The sequence below is a fragment of the Pteropus medius genome, unplaced genomic scaffold (assembly GCF_902729225.1).
Source record: "Pteropus medius unplaced genomic scaffold, Ma_sr-lr_union100, whole genome shotgun sequence".
Classification (NCBI taxonomy): Eukaryota; Metazoa; Chordata; class Mammalia; order Chiroptera; family Pteropodidae; genus Pteropus; species Pteropus medius.
The window spans coordinates 1,054,557-1,069,069 of record NW_024347732.1 but is presented as its reverse complement, the minus strand read 5'-3'; the positions used below and the strand labels follow the sequence as shown (position 1 = coordinate 1,069,069).

The 14,513-nt window shown below is 32.2% G+C and overlaps 1 protein-coding gene and 1 pseudogene across 6 annotated transcripts in view; one reads left to right on the top strand and one right to left on the bottom strand.

The window, feature by feature from the left end:
• The window catches only part of TRIQK (triple QxxK/R motif containing), a 102,310-nt gene that overhangs the window by 76,733 nt on the left and 11,064 nt on the right, over positions 1 to 14,513 (top strand). The gene's annotated exons all lie outside the window — the stretch shown is intronic.
• On the bottom strand, positions 5,045 to 5,163 carry LOC120614350 (uncharacterized; annotated as a pseudogene).

Here is a 14,513-nt window from a genome sequence, read left to right as displayed (position 1 = left end):
GGTCAAGCCACTGGGGACAATCTATTGTTCAGTTATAGGGCAAGAAAAAGTGAAGTCGGGGATGCTGTGAGGCCTCTACTACAGGGGTCCCAACCAGGCCTTTCTTCAATATTATTAGGTGAATCTTAGTAGTCTTCTGTAATTTGAATAAACTTAATCTTTTTAGGCATAAGAATAATGAAAACGAACCCAAGGAAAAGTATCCATTACATTTTGCTCTTAGTTTTAAGAATGCGAGCCAGAGCTGGAAATAACCGTGATTCCAGAGTGAAACAAGAAATAGAAACTAGTGGTAGAAACAGAAAGTTCTACATAGTCAAGACTTGAGTTTACATTACTCACAACTAAACTCTTATTCTTCTCTTCTGGAATCAATCAGTAATCAATTAATTTTCTCTTTTCTCCTCCTTTTTCTCCTCCCCTTCCCACTCATTGTCATATTCATGCTATTTCAATTTGAATGTCTATCCTTTATTATGAAAATAAACCTGAAAGGGATCTAAGAAGATCATCAACAACCACCTAGGTGTTTCCCGATGAAGCCTGGGTCTGCCTTTCTCTGAGTCCAGGTTCTTGAATGATATTTTGTCTTTCTTTCTTTTCTCCTCCCTTTCCTTTCTTCTCTCTCCCTCTCTCTTTCTCTTTTCTTTCTTTCTCCCTTCTTTCTATTGTGATCTAGCCTAAAAGAAGAGGAAGATATATTTTTAAATTTTTGATAATGCTGCTTTTACAGAGAAATTGGTTATGTAGAAAAAATCGGGCATGACACTCTAGGAGCAAGCAAAGAAATGCAGGTTAAGATTATCATTCTCAGTTCTCTAGCTGGTTATAGTAGTTGGAATATATGACTTGTCTCCTCCAACATGCATTCTAGATCTTCTTTTCTCTATTGAACATCTTGGTTTGATGAGCCTTTTTCCTTTGCGGGCATGACCCAGATCTTTATTCCTGGGGATTCTTCTAGTTATAGAATTATATAGAAATTTTATCAAATTTTACCATTGGTCATTGTAATAACTGGGATTACCCCTGGAGTTCCTTCACATCTTTCCATGTTCCTTTTGGCCTTCACTATATATTAACAAACCATTTTATCTTTGATAACCATTATCAATTATCTCAGCCAACACTGTGATTCCTCATTTTGCCTGTTGACTGATAGGCATGAAGAATCCTATCTGACTAGGTGGTAGGCTCAGTTTCTAACTCAGGAAAAATAACAATGTGTCTTTTTTAGGTTTCATTGACTCTGACATGTCATCAGCTGTAAGAGACAGAGTAGCTTGTACAGAAATCTACTGGAGAGACCTTTATTGTCCCGTGCCCTACTTAACACTAACTGCTTTTCAGGTTCTTTACATATATGAAATATGTATGTAGATTAAAACAATAATAATGAGCAACCATGTAACTATCCAGGTTAAATACTGGATATCTACTAGTACCTTAGAAACCTCTTTATGACCCTCTCTGTTCCTCTGAGAAATAGTCACTATCTTGATTTTGTATTAATTCTGTTTATGAATTTTCTACCTAGTAATGTGTCAAGCAATACATTATTTAATTTTTGAACTTTATATAAATTAAACCATGCTGTATATATTATTATGTAACTTGCTCCTATCGAGCATCATGTTTTAGAATTTTATTCTTACTGATGAATGTTGATATAGTTCATTCATTTTTTGTGCTTTATAGTATTTCATTGTATGTTTATACCAATAGTTTTCTATTCTCCTGGTTTTGACAATTGGCTCATTTTCAGTTTCTTGTTTTCTCTGGATGTTATTATGAGCATTTTATGAACATTTTTAGACATGTCTATTCTTTGGTTGACATGTATAAGAGTTTCTCTACCATATATACCTAGTAGAAGAATGTTGGATCATAGGTGTAGGTGTGTGTAATTATCAAGTAATACCAATTTTTAAAGAAGTTAAACCTATGCCCCTGAATGGTATGTAGAGTATAAAGTGCAGCAAGTTGATCTTTTCTTCTTGGAGACAATCCTGACATGCTCTAGATCAGTGGACCCCCCATGAATCAGATTTGAGTGGCGAATCTCTATATTTTAACAGAATGTTCTTTGATCTACCTCCTATGCATATATCTGAATGAGACATCTCAGGCAGTTTTTGTGTCTTCTCCAAGGCTTATATCATGTCATGGTTATTGTAGTATATTGTAGAGTGGAGAGGCAATTAAAGTGTCTCGGAATCAGTTTGTGGACTAAAATGGAGAGTTGATCTAGTTCTCAAGCAAGGCTTTAAGAAAACTGCTGCTTCTTCCAGTAAAAGCATATAGTCTCTTGTGGTATCTGTTCAGAACTTAGAAAAATGCATTGGCTAGATTAGTTAGCTAGTTGTATCCATGTGTATTATGCGACGATAACTTCAGTAAGAAAGTTCAACAGACGTTTCAATTTATTAGTACTCAGTTGGTCTCCAAGATCAACTAGCCATAGTGGAGGAATAAAATACATCTGTGAAAATAATCATTTTTTAATGATATAATCAATCTCTGAAACTTCCAGGAAATGTGCATTCCTGGGAGGAACATTTCTACTTCATTCTTACTTTCAGAATAGCTCTTACACCACACATCAGAGAGCCAGGCTGAAGATCTTGCCTATTTCCAAGGTTATCATTTGAGCCCATACACTCAGAAATTGAGGAGTGAATGTTGGGTCTGTTCTGGGCCACTTAACCTGCTATCAGGAATTGAACTTTTTTTATTCTATTATCTATTAAGCTCTTTTTCTGAGTTGAAAGACTTCAGTGACATTTTGGCCCTCCAGGAGTTAGTGTTTCCTGAGTTTTTGCTCTTTGATATTCACAGTATTTGAAATTGCTTCCATCAGATATCCACATAAAATTTCTCCTAATTTATTCAAGCATCAGGCTAAACAACATCATGATAATGTTAAGAGACATTATCAAGAAGGCCTTTTCTGACCACTGGATTTGAAACAATACATCTCTCCCTTTTATTTCTACCCCTTACCAACTGTATTTTTTAGTGCTTTACATCACCTAGCAGATTAAATTTTGTTTATTAACTACCTTTTTGCAAGTTTTAAGATAACAGGCAGTTCTCTTTTGCTCACAGAACTGTTTTCAGTACCTTGAACACTGTTACATAGTAAGTACTCAGTAAATAATTTTTTCCTGGCTTTGTTGAAATATAATAGACAATTAGCTGCTTGTATTTACATTGTAAAATTCAATGAGTTTTTTTTTTCAATTATAGTTGGCATACAATAATATATTCATTTCAGTCATACAGCATAGTGATTAGAGAGCTATATAACTCACAAAGTGATCACCCCACTAAATCTAGTGTCCCTTTTCCCCCATACATGTTCGTTACAACATTATTAACTATTTTTCTTTTGCTGCACTTTATATCTCTCTGTCTATTTTATAACTATCCATTTGTACTTCTTAATCCCTTTGCCCTTTTTTGCCATCCTCCCAAACCCCCTCCAAATATTCTCTGTATCTATGAGTTTATTTCCATTTTTGTTGTTGTTGTTGTTTATTTTTTTCTTTCGATTTCACACGTATGTGAAATCATGTGATATTTGTCTTTATCTGAAATTTCATTCAGTGCAATACCCCAAAGGTCTATCAAGGCAATATCTTTTTCCATTCCCTTCCTTTTAGTCTGCGTGTATCTTTTAATCTGAAGTGAGTCTCTCATAGGCAGTATATGTAGAGGTTTTGTTTTCTTATTCATTCAGCCACTCTATCTTTTGGTTGGAGCACTTAATTCTTTTCCATTTGAGGTACTAGTTGATAAATATGTAGTGATTACCATTCTTTATTCATGTTTTTGATACAAGTTTTTTTCTTCCTAAAGAAGTTCCTCCAATATTCCTGTAATACTGACTTGGTGTTTATAAATTATTTTAGCTTATTTTTGTCTGAGAAGCTCTTTATCTGTCCTTAGACTCTAAAAGATAGTTTTGCTGGACAAGGTATTCTTGGTTGTAGATCCTGGGTTTTCATCACATTGAATATTTTGTGTCAAGCCCTTCTGTCCTGCATAGTTTCTTTTGAGAAATCAGTTCCCAGTCTTATGGGTGCTCCCTTGTAGGTAACTAACTGCTTTTCTATTGTTGCTTTTAAGAGTCTCTCTTTGTATTTAACCTTTGGCATTTTAATTATGAGGTGTCTTGATGTGGGCATCTTTGGGTTCATCTTTTTTGGGACTCTTTGAGCTTCCTGGGGTTGTATGTCTATTTCATTCAAAGGTTAGGAAAGTTTTCCATCATTATTTCTTCAGATTGCTCTTCAACTTCTTGTTTTCCTTCAGGTATCCCTATGTAAAGGATATTTTTACCTTTAATAGTGTCCCGTAGGCTCTTTAAATTATTATTATAGTCTTGGCTTCTTTTTCTTGCCATTCTGATTGAGTATCCTTGGCTTCCTCATCCTCTATATCAGTGATTTGATCCTCTTCTTTATCTACTCTGTTGATTCCTTCTAATATACTCTTCATCTCAATTAATATGTTCTTCATTTCCATTTTTATGTTTTCTATCTCTTTGTTAAAGTTCTCACTGAGTTCATCTACACTTCCCTAAGTTCATTGAGCATCTTTATAACCAGTGTTTTGAACTCTACATCTGTTAGATTGCTTGACTCTATTATTCCTGGATCTCTGTTCAGTTCTCTCATATGGTTTTTGCTTGTTGGCAGAAATAGTAAATTAGATAGATATAGATGAAATAGATATAGATATGTACATATAGATGATATAGATAGAGAAAGATATAGATTTCTTGTTTCCTGTTGGAGAATAATTAATAATTTGTTACCTGCTAGCCAAAATAACCTTAGTTCAGAGAGCTCACATTCTACCTAACAGCTATGTGCATATACTCATAGCAGGTATATATATATATATATATAATATATATATATATAATATATATATATAATATATATAATATATATATATAATATATATATATTTATAAAATATATATATATATTTTAGATATATATATATTTCTAAAATACATATATATATATTTTAACGCCTACAGCACTTGGTCTTCCTAGGTGGTCTCCCATCCAAGTACTAACCAGGCCCAACACTGCTTAGCTTCCGAGATCAGATGCGATCAGGTATCTTCAGGGTAGCATGGCCGTAGACTCAAGTTCTAATATTTTTAAAATTTTGAAATGCCCAGTTTTCATCATTAGATCTACTCATTTGAAAAAAAAAAAATTGCTAAAATCTGTTATGGAATAAATGGCAAAGTTCACACATCCTAAGTATATTTTCCCACATATAAGTTTTTGTAAATCCAGAATACACATAAAATATGTTTTACTGTTCTAATTGTTACCCAGAATGATCTTGAATTTTAATTGCAAAAGGAGAAATTTTGTAATGAGTAACTCACATCGACAGAAACACACTGCTTATTAAGAATCTCAGATTGATTTCAAGGAATTTTAACTCTAACGTCATGGTTTTCAGAGAAATTTTCTATTGAGATTGGCAATCTTAATAATGCAGTCATCTATGTTTTCATTATTAAGAACTATACACATTAAATAATGGAATCTGTATTCTTACTAGGTTTTGAAAGCATTTTTCTATATTATGAAATATTCGACTAGAATATTAATTTTGCAACTTCATTTTAAATATACAAAGATGACATTTTATTAGTATAAATTTATCTAATAAGTTTAAATTATAATTTGTAGTTATTTTAGAGAAAAATCAAAGAAAACGTTATTACTGTTTTGATGGAGGTAATTGAGATTGAGGATTACGAATGACATTTGCCATCATTTATCATTTGTTTCTGTACTTTGTTTTGGTTTCACGGTATCAAGAAAATTCTATTAATACAAATACATAAAAATAATAATGTACCTTTTTAATAGCAATTTCAGGATAATCTTCAACTAAACTGATCATAAATCTCAAGAGAAGAGGAGTAGTAAATTTTATTCCAGACATGAACATAGGTATTATCTAAGAACAACTTGTAGTTTTTATCATGAGTATAAAATTTCAGTAACCAAAGTATAATCCTTCAGACTATGCATGTACCTTTCACTTTTTAATGCAAAACTATTAAGCTACAATAAGAACATGCATCAAACAAGGACACCAGTGTCTTGCCTGACATTTTTAAGGAAAACACACCTGTGCTACAATAGTATGTCCATTTGTATACTTCTTTATATGCAGATATTTAAATGACTGAATTATTAAAAGTCCACTGTATGGATACCATTTTCCTAACCTATGGTACATGTCTAGGAAGTTCAAATATAAGCACAACAAAGTCAAAAGATATAAACAACTAGTAAAACTGTCATTACAAGTCAATGTTCTGCTTTTTTTCATTATATTAGAATATGTAATGCATTGGATTATGCTTGTTAACATTTTTAAGTAAAGTATAGTATGTTTAAAATTAGGAAATTGAATAAATATTGACTTGAATGAGACTGAAAAGTTAAGTGTATACTTTGTAATCACTAGGGCAACTATTAAAACATTATTCTAAGAGATATATCAAAATCACAATATGTAATTTAAATGAAATATTAAAAATTGTTCAATAATTCAAAAAGGCAAGGAAAGTAAAATAGGAACAAACCTAAGGGAACAAATATAAAACAAAAGTAAAATGGTAGGCCCAAATAAAAATACATTAATAATTTTATAAATGTGAATGGCCTAAACCTACCAAATAAAGGGCCAAGGATTTGAAATTTTATAAAGGTCGAATTTTTATAACATGACCTAAATATAGGTTGTACATAAGAAATTCATTTCAAATATAATGATATTAAAATTAAAAGGAGAAGTGCTTCATGAATGGAAAGTAAGGACCTCAAAATTCTGTTTTTCTATAAAAGCAAAAAAAATTGTCAAAATCAACTTTTTCAGGTATCTGGAAATTAACAAAAGTCTTACAACAGTCCAGAGAATGTTCATTTGAGAAAAACAACTGAATCTGAATAAGAACACCAGGCTTTGTTTTGTTTAACTGGCCTTAATCCCATCTTCCTCTTCTCAGCCTTGCAGCTGTAGTAGTTGTGAAAAACAACATCTTGCAGCCACTGGAGAAAGCAGAATGCGTTTGGACCTACCCTAAATCTCATCCTCAGAGAACTCTTACTATTTAACCTATCTTGCAGCTCACTGAAAAGCCTCATTCTCAGAACTTGTCTTTATTTGACCTTATTTAGAGTTCACTTTGTGTGTAAAGCCCTTTCCCCACTGCATTTGACAAAAACAATCAGTGGCAAGTATTTAATCTTACAACTATCCACGTCAGCATTACTAGCTGGTGCTAACCTAAGGCTACCTAAAAACTTTAAAAAAACTGGGCAATGAGATGTCCATAGGGTCTTTAAAAATCTCTTACATAGATTCCTGGGAATCATAGAAAGTCGTGAGCCCGTGCAGAATTATGCCATGTCCAATAAAGACCTGAAAAGCTATAATCTCTCACCTCTTGCTGACCTAGAGGAAGCTAGCAGGAAGTGAAGGCTAAGGCAGAACTGTAAACTCCTGTTAAAGCAGGGAAAATGTATACCAACACGTGCAACCACACATACACATACACACACACACACACAGTCACTCAGTGAAGCCAGAAGACATACTGGTTCAAGACATTTATGAAAATTTCTATCCAGTCATTAGATGAAAATTAAGCTAAGTGCCTGTATATGACAAAGAATATACAGACTTTACAGAATTAGACCATAAAAGTTATTAAACAAACAGATAAACACGAACATCAACAAAAGAATAAAGAACAAATCCTAGGGGAGATCTGATTTGCTTTGTTTCTACATTACATTATTTAATATGTCCAGTTTTATATAAAAATTATTAAACACCCAATGAATCAGTAAAGTATGGTCCATATATAGAAAAAAGAATAGAATATGTCTCTAAGGAAGCTCAGATTGGACTTACTGGACAAAGACTTTAAATCATCCATTTTAAATAAGTTCAGAAACTAAAGAAAACCATATCTAAAGAATTGGAGTATGAGAATGATGCCTCACCAAATATAGAATATTATTATAGCAATGTAAATTATGTATATATAAAAGCAAATAGAAATTCTGAAGTTGAAAACTACAATAATCAATATGAAAATTTTGCTAGAGGAACCCCACAGCAGATTTGAATTAGCAGAAGAAACAGGGAACATGAAGCAAGGTTAATTGAGATTATCCGGTCTGAAGAACATGAAGAAAATAAATGAAGAATGACAAAAATGAACAGTAACACAAAGACCTGTAGGACATCATCCAGCATAACATTCTATGCAAAATAATAGTTCCAGAATGAAAGGAAGGAAAGAAAGAGTCGGAAAGAATATTTGAAAAAATAATCTTTAAAAACTGTCTTATTGGATGAAAAACTTTAATTTATATATCTAAAAACCTCAATGAATTTCAGGTGGGATAAATTCAAAGAGATCCACACCTGGCCACATTATAGTCAAACATAAAAAGTAAATCTTAAAAGCAACAAGAGAGTAGTAACTCATTACATATGATGTGCTGAAAGCAAAAGACTGTCAACCAAGAATTCTATATCCAGCACAACTATTTTTCAAAAAGAAGTAGAGATTAAGACATTCTTTGATAAAAACAAGATATCTTATTAGTAGCATACCTACCCTACAAGCAACACTAAAGGAAGTCTTGCAGGCTGAAACAAAAGTACACAATGCAATAATTAGAATCCACAAACAGAAAAAATAAATTAACTTTAGTAAAAGTAATTGCATAGGTAAATATAGAAGTATGCATGTATTTTGGTGTATAACTTTTTTCTTCTTTTTGCTGACTTATGAGATTCTGGTAAAGCACTATTTAAATGAAAATTTATACCTGTTAATAAGAAATCAATAACTAATTTTCAACCTAAACAAATTAGAAAAAGAAGAACAAACTAAACTCAAACCAAGCTGATGAAAGGACATAATATAGTTAAAGTAGAAATAAACAAAATAGAGAAGAGAAAAACTATAGAGAAAACCAATAAACCCAAAAGTTTGTTATTTAGAAAGATCAACAAAATTTAAAAACTTTTAATTAGATTATCTGAGAAAAAGAGCATTCAAATTACTAACATCAGTAATGAAACAGGATATATCACTATTGACCTTACATGTAGAAAATGGATTATAAGGGAATACTATGAGCAATTGTAATCTAAAAATTAGATAACCTGGATGAAACAACATCAAGTGCTAGCAATGGTACAAATCTACCAGAACTCCCATTAATTGCTGGCAGGAATGAAAAATGATACAGTCACTGTATCATTGAAAACATGTAGAAAATGTTTTGATTTCTTACAAAGTTAAATATGTACTTACTTCATGAATCTGCAATCTTACCCTAGATAAATGAAAACTCGTGTTCCCATAAAAACCTGTATACAGGTTTTTAGCTCTTGTCATATTTGCCAAGCACTGGACATAACCCAAATGCACTTCAATGAGCGAATAGATAAACTCTGCTGCCTTCATATAATGGAATACTAATCAGTAATAGAAAACAATGAACTGTTTATGCATACAATTTGGGTGAAACTTAGAGGCCTTATGCTGAATAAAAGAAGCCATTGTAACATTTTGGTACATTATTGAAAAAGGCAAAGCTATAGAAATGAATAATAGTTAGGGTTTGTCAGGAATTATGGGTGGGAAGAGGGGTGGGTATAGGAAGATAGCACAAGGGAGGTTTTGGAATGATTGAACTAGTCTGTATCCTGATTATGATAGTGTTACATGCATCTATACATGAATGTTAAAATTCATATAATCTATTCCAAAAGGAAAAAATCAATTTTACTGTATGATAATTTAAAAATAAAATTAATTAACTCTATGCACAGTGTTGTGTCAGATGGGTACTAGACTTATCATGATGGTCATTTCATAATGTATATAAATGTCTAATGTTGTACACTTGAAACTAATATAATATTGTATGTCAACTATAATTGAAAAAAGTTAATATAATAAATTAGGTATTATAAGATTATGTTGGAGGAAAGAAGCACAAACCAGTCAGGAAGTGTGGAGATGGGGGCTAGGGGAAGCTAGTTACCTAAATTAAGTCATGGGAAATGACATGAATAATGTCATTGAAGATAGATATAATAGATGAGTGAGGCCCAGCTTGGCTTCATAGACTTGATTATTGAGGTTTTCTCGCATATAAAATGTAATGAGCAATTGCTAAATAGCTTCTTAGGTTATTGCATTATTGGTATAACCCAAATTAGGTCAATTGTATTCAAGAAACCATCTACATATGAAATCTAGATTATATAAATATAAGTTTTCTAAGTTTAAGTACTAAGAAAACAGGGGCTTCTGTGATTTATATATTTTTACAGTCATGTGAACATAGATATCTTTCTTGAAGCCATAAAATAAATAAAATAAATGTCGAAAACCCCTTTGGGTATAATAAAAAGATCTGTTTTCAGTTATAAAGAGCTAAATAGATGCCCCTGTAAACGTTTTCACTGGGTAGACTGAAACCATGTTATTCAATATATACTTTTGGATATCATCATCAGCAAGGAGAATGCTAAATTAATGAAGGATTCACTATTTGGAGAAGTACCAGATGTACAATAATTTTAAAAATCATCTACTTATTGTAAATACAGTTTCAAATGTTCTTAATAATTTTAATACAAATCTAGAATAGTATTTTCTAAGAGATTATAGGAGTTGAATTGAAATAGAACACATTATCTAACTAATGGTTATATGGCAAGTAAAATAATGGTAAGTGATAAATTCTCCCTTCGACATTGACTCTTTGAGGTATATTTGAATTTGTTTTATGAGACACATCAACCAGAATATTGCACAAGTGTATGAAAAACATTTTGGTTAAGATAATCTTTTTTCACTTATTTATTTTCCTCATTGTGCACAGAGATTATTATAGGGCATATAAAAGATAAAAATCAAAAATGACTTCTTGACCTCGAATTTGTAATCTTTAAATTTCTTTTGCAGATTCCCATTAGGAACTTGCTTTGTAATCCAGAGTGGAAGCATTTGATATGTCACCATTTTCAATGTTCTGAACAGTTCATATCTCATCAGGAGTAATAACATGTATAGTCTGACTATTGAGATATGAAATCAGAGTGAATACTCATCAAAATTTTTTCAGCAAAATTAAATGTTACTAATTTAAAATGGGTCAGAGTAATGTTTTTCTGTAGTTTATTCATTCCACAATTTAAATTTACATCATTTGATAAACTTTTTTTATAGTTGGCTCATTTCTGGATCATTAGACTTAAATCATCAAATAACATTTATAAAGCTTCTGCATGCTCATAGATCCAGAATGACTACTATACAAGAGAGGTTAAGGAAATAGCATACATTCTTGTTCTTTTTTAATTTTTAATTAAGTTTATTGGGGTAACATTGGTTAATATAATTATATAATTTTCAGGTGTATATTAGTATTTTACATCTGTATATTCTATTGTGTGTTTACCACCCGAAGTCCAGTTTCCTTCAGCTACCATGTATTTGATCCCCTTTACCCACCTCCCCCTCCCCCTAAACCCTATATTTGACCCCATTAACCCTGTCTACCTCTCCCCTTCTCCCCCACCCCACTAGTAACTACTAGTCTATAGCGCTCTGGTAACCACTAGCCCATAGTCCATGTCCACGAGTCTCTGTTTGTTTGTCTTGCTCATTTCTTGCTTTTAGGTTTATATCCCACATATAAGTGATATCATGTGATTTTCAACTTTTTCTGTCTGGCTTATTTCGCTAAGCATGATTATCTCGAGGTCCATCCATGTTGTCGCAAATGGCAGTATTTCATCTCTACTTATGGCTGAGTAATATTGTATATATGTACCACAGCTTCTTTAGCCAATATTCTATCATAGAACACTTTGCTTGCTTCCATGTCCTGGCCACAGTGAATAATGCTGCTACGAACATGGGTGTGCAAATATCTTTTTGGATATGAGTTTTCAAGTCTTTAGGGTAAATACCCAGTAGAGGGATTGTTGGATCATATGGTAGATCAATTCTTAGTTTTTTGAGGAACCCCCATACTGTTTTCCATACTGTGGCTGTACCAATTTGCCGTCCCACCAACAGGTTCCTTTTTCTCTGCATCCATCCTCTCCAACATTTGTTATTATTTGTCCTGTTGATTATAGCTATTCTAACAGGTATGAGATGATATCTCATTGTGGTTGTGATTTGCATTTCTCTAATAGCTAATGAAGTTGAGCATCTTTTCAAATATTTGTTAGTCATTTGTATGTCTTCTAGGGAGAAATGTATGTTCAGATCCTCTGCCCATTTTTTGATTGGATCATTTGTTTGTTTGTTGTTATGACTTGTATGACTTCTTTGTATATTTTGTATATTAGGCCCTTATCGGAGGTGTTGCTTGCAAATATATTTTCCCATTTGGATGGTTGTCTCTTTACCTTGTTGACAATTTCTTTTGCTGAGCAGGAGCTTTTTAGTTTGATGTAGTCTCATTCATTTATTTTAACTTTACTTCCTTTGCTTTTGAGATCAAATTCATACAATCCTCTTTAAGTCCAAGGTCCTTGAGTTTAGTTCCTATGTTTTCTTCTATGCATTTTATTGTTTCAGGTCTTATATTGAGGTCCTTAATCCATTTTGAGTTAATTTTGGTGTGTGGTGATAGACACATTCTAATTTCATTCTTTTGCAGGTGGCCTTCCAATTTTCCCAGCACCATTTATTGAAGAGGTTTCCCTTTCTCCATTGTGTATTTTTGGCTTTTTTTGTTGAAAATTATTTGCCCATATAAATATAGGTTTACTTCTGGACTCTCCATTCAATTCCATTGGTCCATGTGTCTGTTTTGCTTCCAATACCATACTGTTTTGATTACTGTCACTTTGTAGTATAATTTGAAGTTGGGCAAATGCCTCCAGCCTCGTTCTTTTTTCTCAGGATGGCTCTGGCACTTAGGGGTCTTTTGTGCTTCCATATGAATCTGATGATTTTTGTTCTATTTCTTTAAAAAATGCCGATGGGATTTTGATTGAGATTGCATTAAATCTGTATAATGCTCTAAGTAACATGGCCATTTTAACTATGTTGATTCTTCCAATCCAAGAACACGGAATATGTTTCCATTTCTTTGTATCTTATTCGATTTCTTTTAATAGGGTCTTACAGTTTTCATTATATAGGTCCTTCACTTGTTTCATTAGATTTATTCCTAGGTATTTTATTCTTTTTGTTGCAATTGCAAAAGGAATTATTTTTTTCACTTCTTTTTTTGACACTTTGTTATTAGAATCTAAGAATGCTATGGATTTTTGAACATTGCTTTTGTATCCAGAGACTTTATTGTATTTGCTTATTGTTTCTAATAGTGTTCTTGTGGAGTCTTTAAGGTTTTCTATATAGAGAATCATGTCATCTGCAATAAGTGACAGTTTGACTTCTTTGTTTCCTCTTTGGATGCCTTTAATATCTTTCTCTTGTCTGATTGCACTCTCTAGGACCTCCAGTGTTATACTGAATAATAATGGCAATAGTGGACAGCCTTGCCTTGTTCCTGATCTTAAAGGAAAGGTTTTTAGTTTTTCAGCGTTAAGTATAATGTTGGCTGAGGATTTGTCATATATGGCCTTTATTATGTTAAGGTACTTTCTTGTCTAACGATTTAGTTAAGTGTTTTGATCATAAATGGATGCCGTATCTTGTCAAAGGCTTTTTCTGCATCTATTGATATAATCATATGATTCTTATTATTTAATTTGTTAATGTGGTATATCACATTAATTGATTTGCACCTGGGATAAAGCCCACTTGATCATGGTGTGTAATCTTTTTAATATGTTGCTGTATTCATTTTGCTAGTATCTTATTTAGGATTTTTGCATTGGTGTTCATGAGAGATATTGATTTGTAGTTTCTTATTTTGTGTTATCTTTACCAGGTTTTGGTATCAGGGTAATATTGGCCTCATAAAATGAGTTGGGAAATATTGCCTTCTCTTCTATTTTTTGGAAGTTTGAAGAGAATAGGTACTAAATCTTCTTCGAATGTTTGGTAGAATTCACTGGTGAAGCCATCTGGTTCTGGATTTTTACTTTTTGGTGTTTTTTGATGATTGTTTCAATTTCCATACTGCTGATCGGTCTATTTAGATGTTCCAGATCATCTTGATTCAGTCTAGGAAGATTGTATTTTTCTAAGTACCAGTCCATTTCTTTCTGATTATTAAATTTGATGTTATATATTTTTTCATAGTATTCTTATATGATCCTTTGTATTTCTGTGATGTCAGTCATAATTTCCCCTCTTTCATCCCTGATTTTGTTTATTTGTGTCCTTTCTCTTTTTTCTTTAGTGAATCTAGCCAAGGGTTTGTCAATTTTATTAACCTTTTCAAAGAACCAGCTCTTTGTCGCATTTATTTTTTCTATCTTTTTGTTTTTGTTTT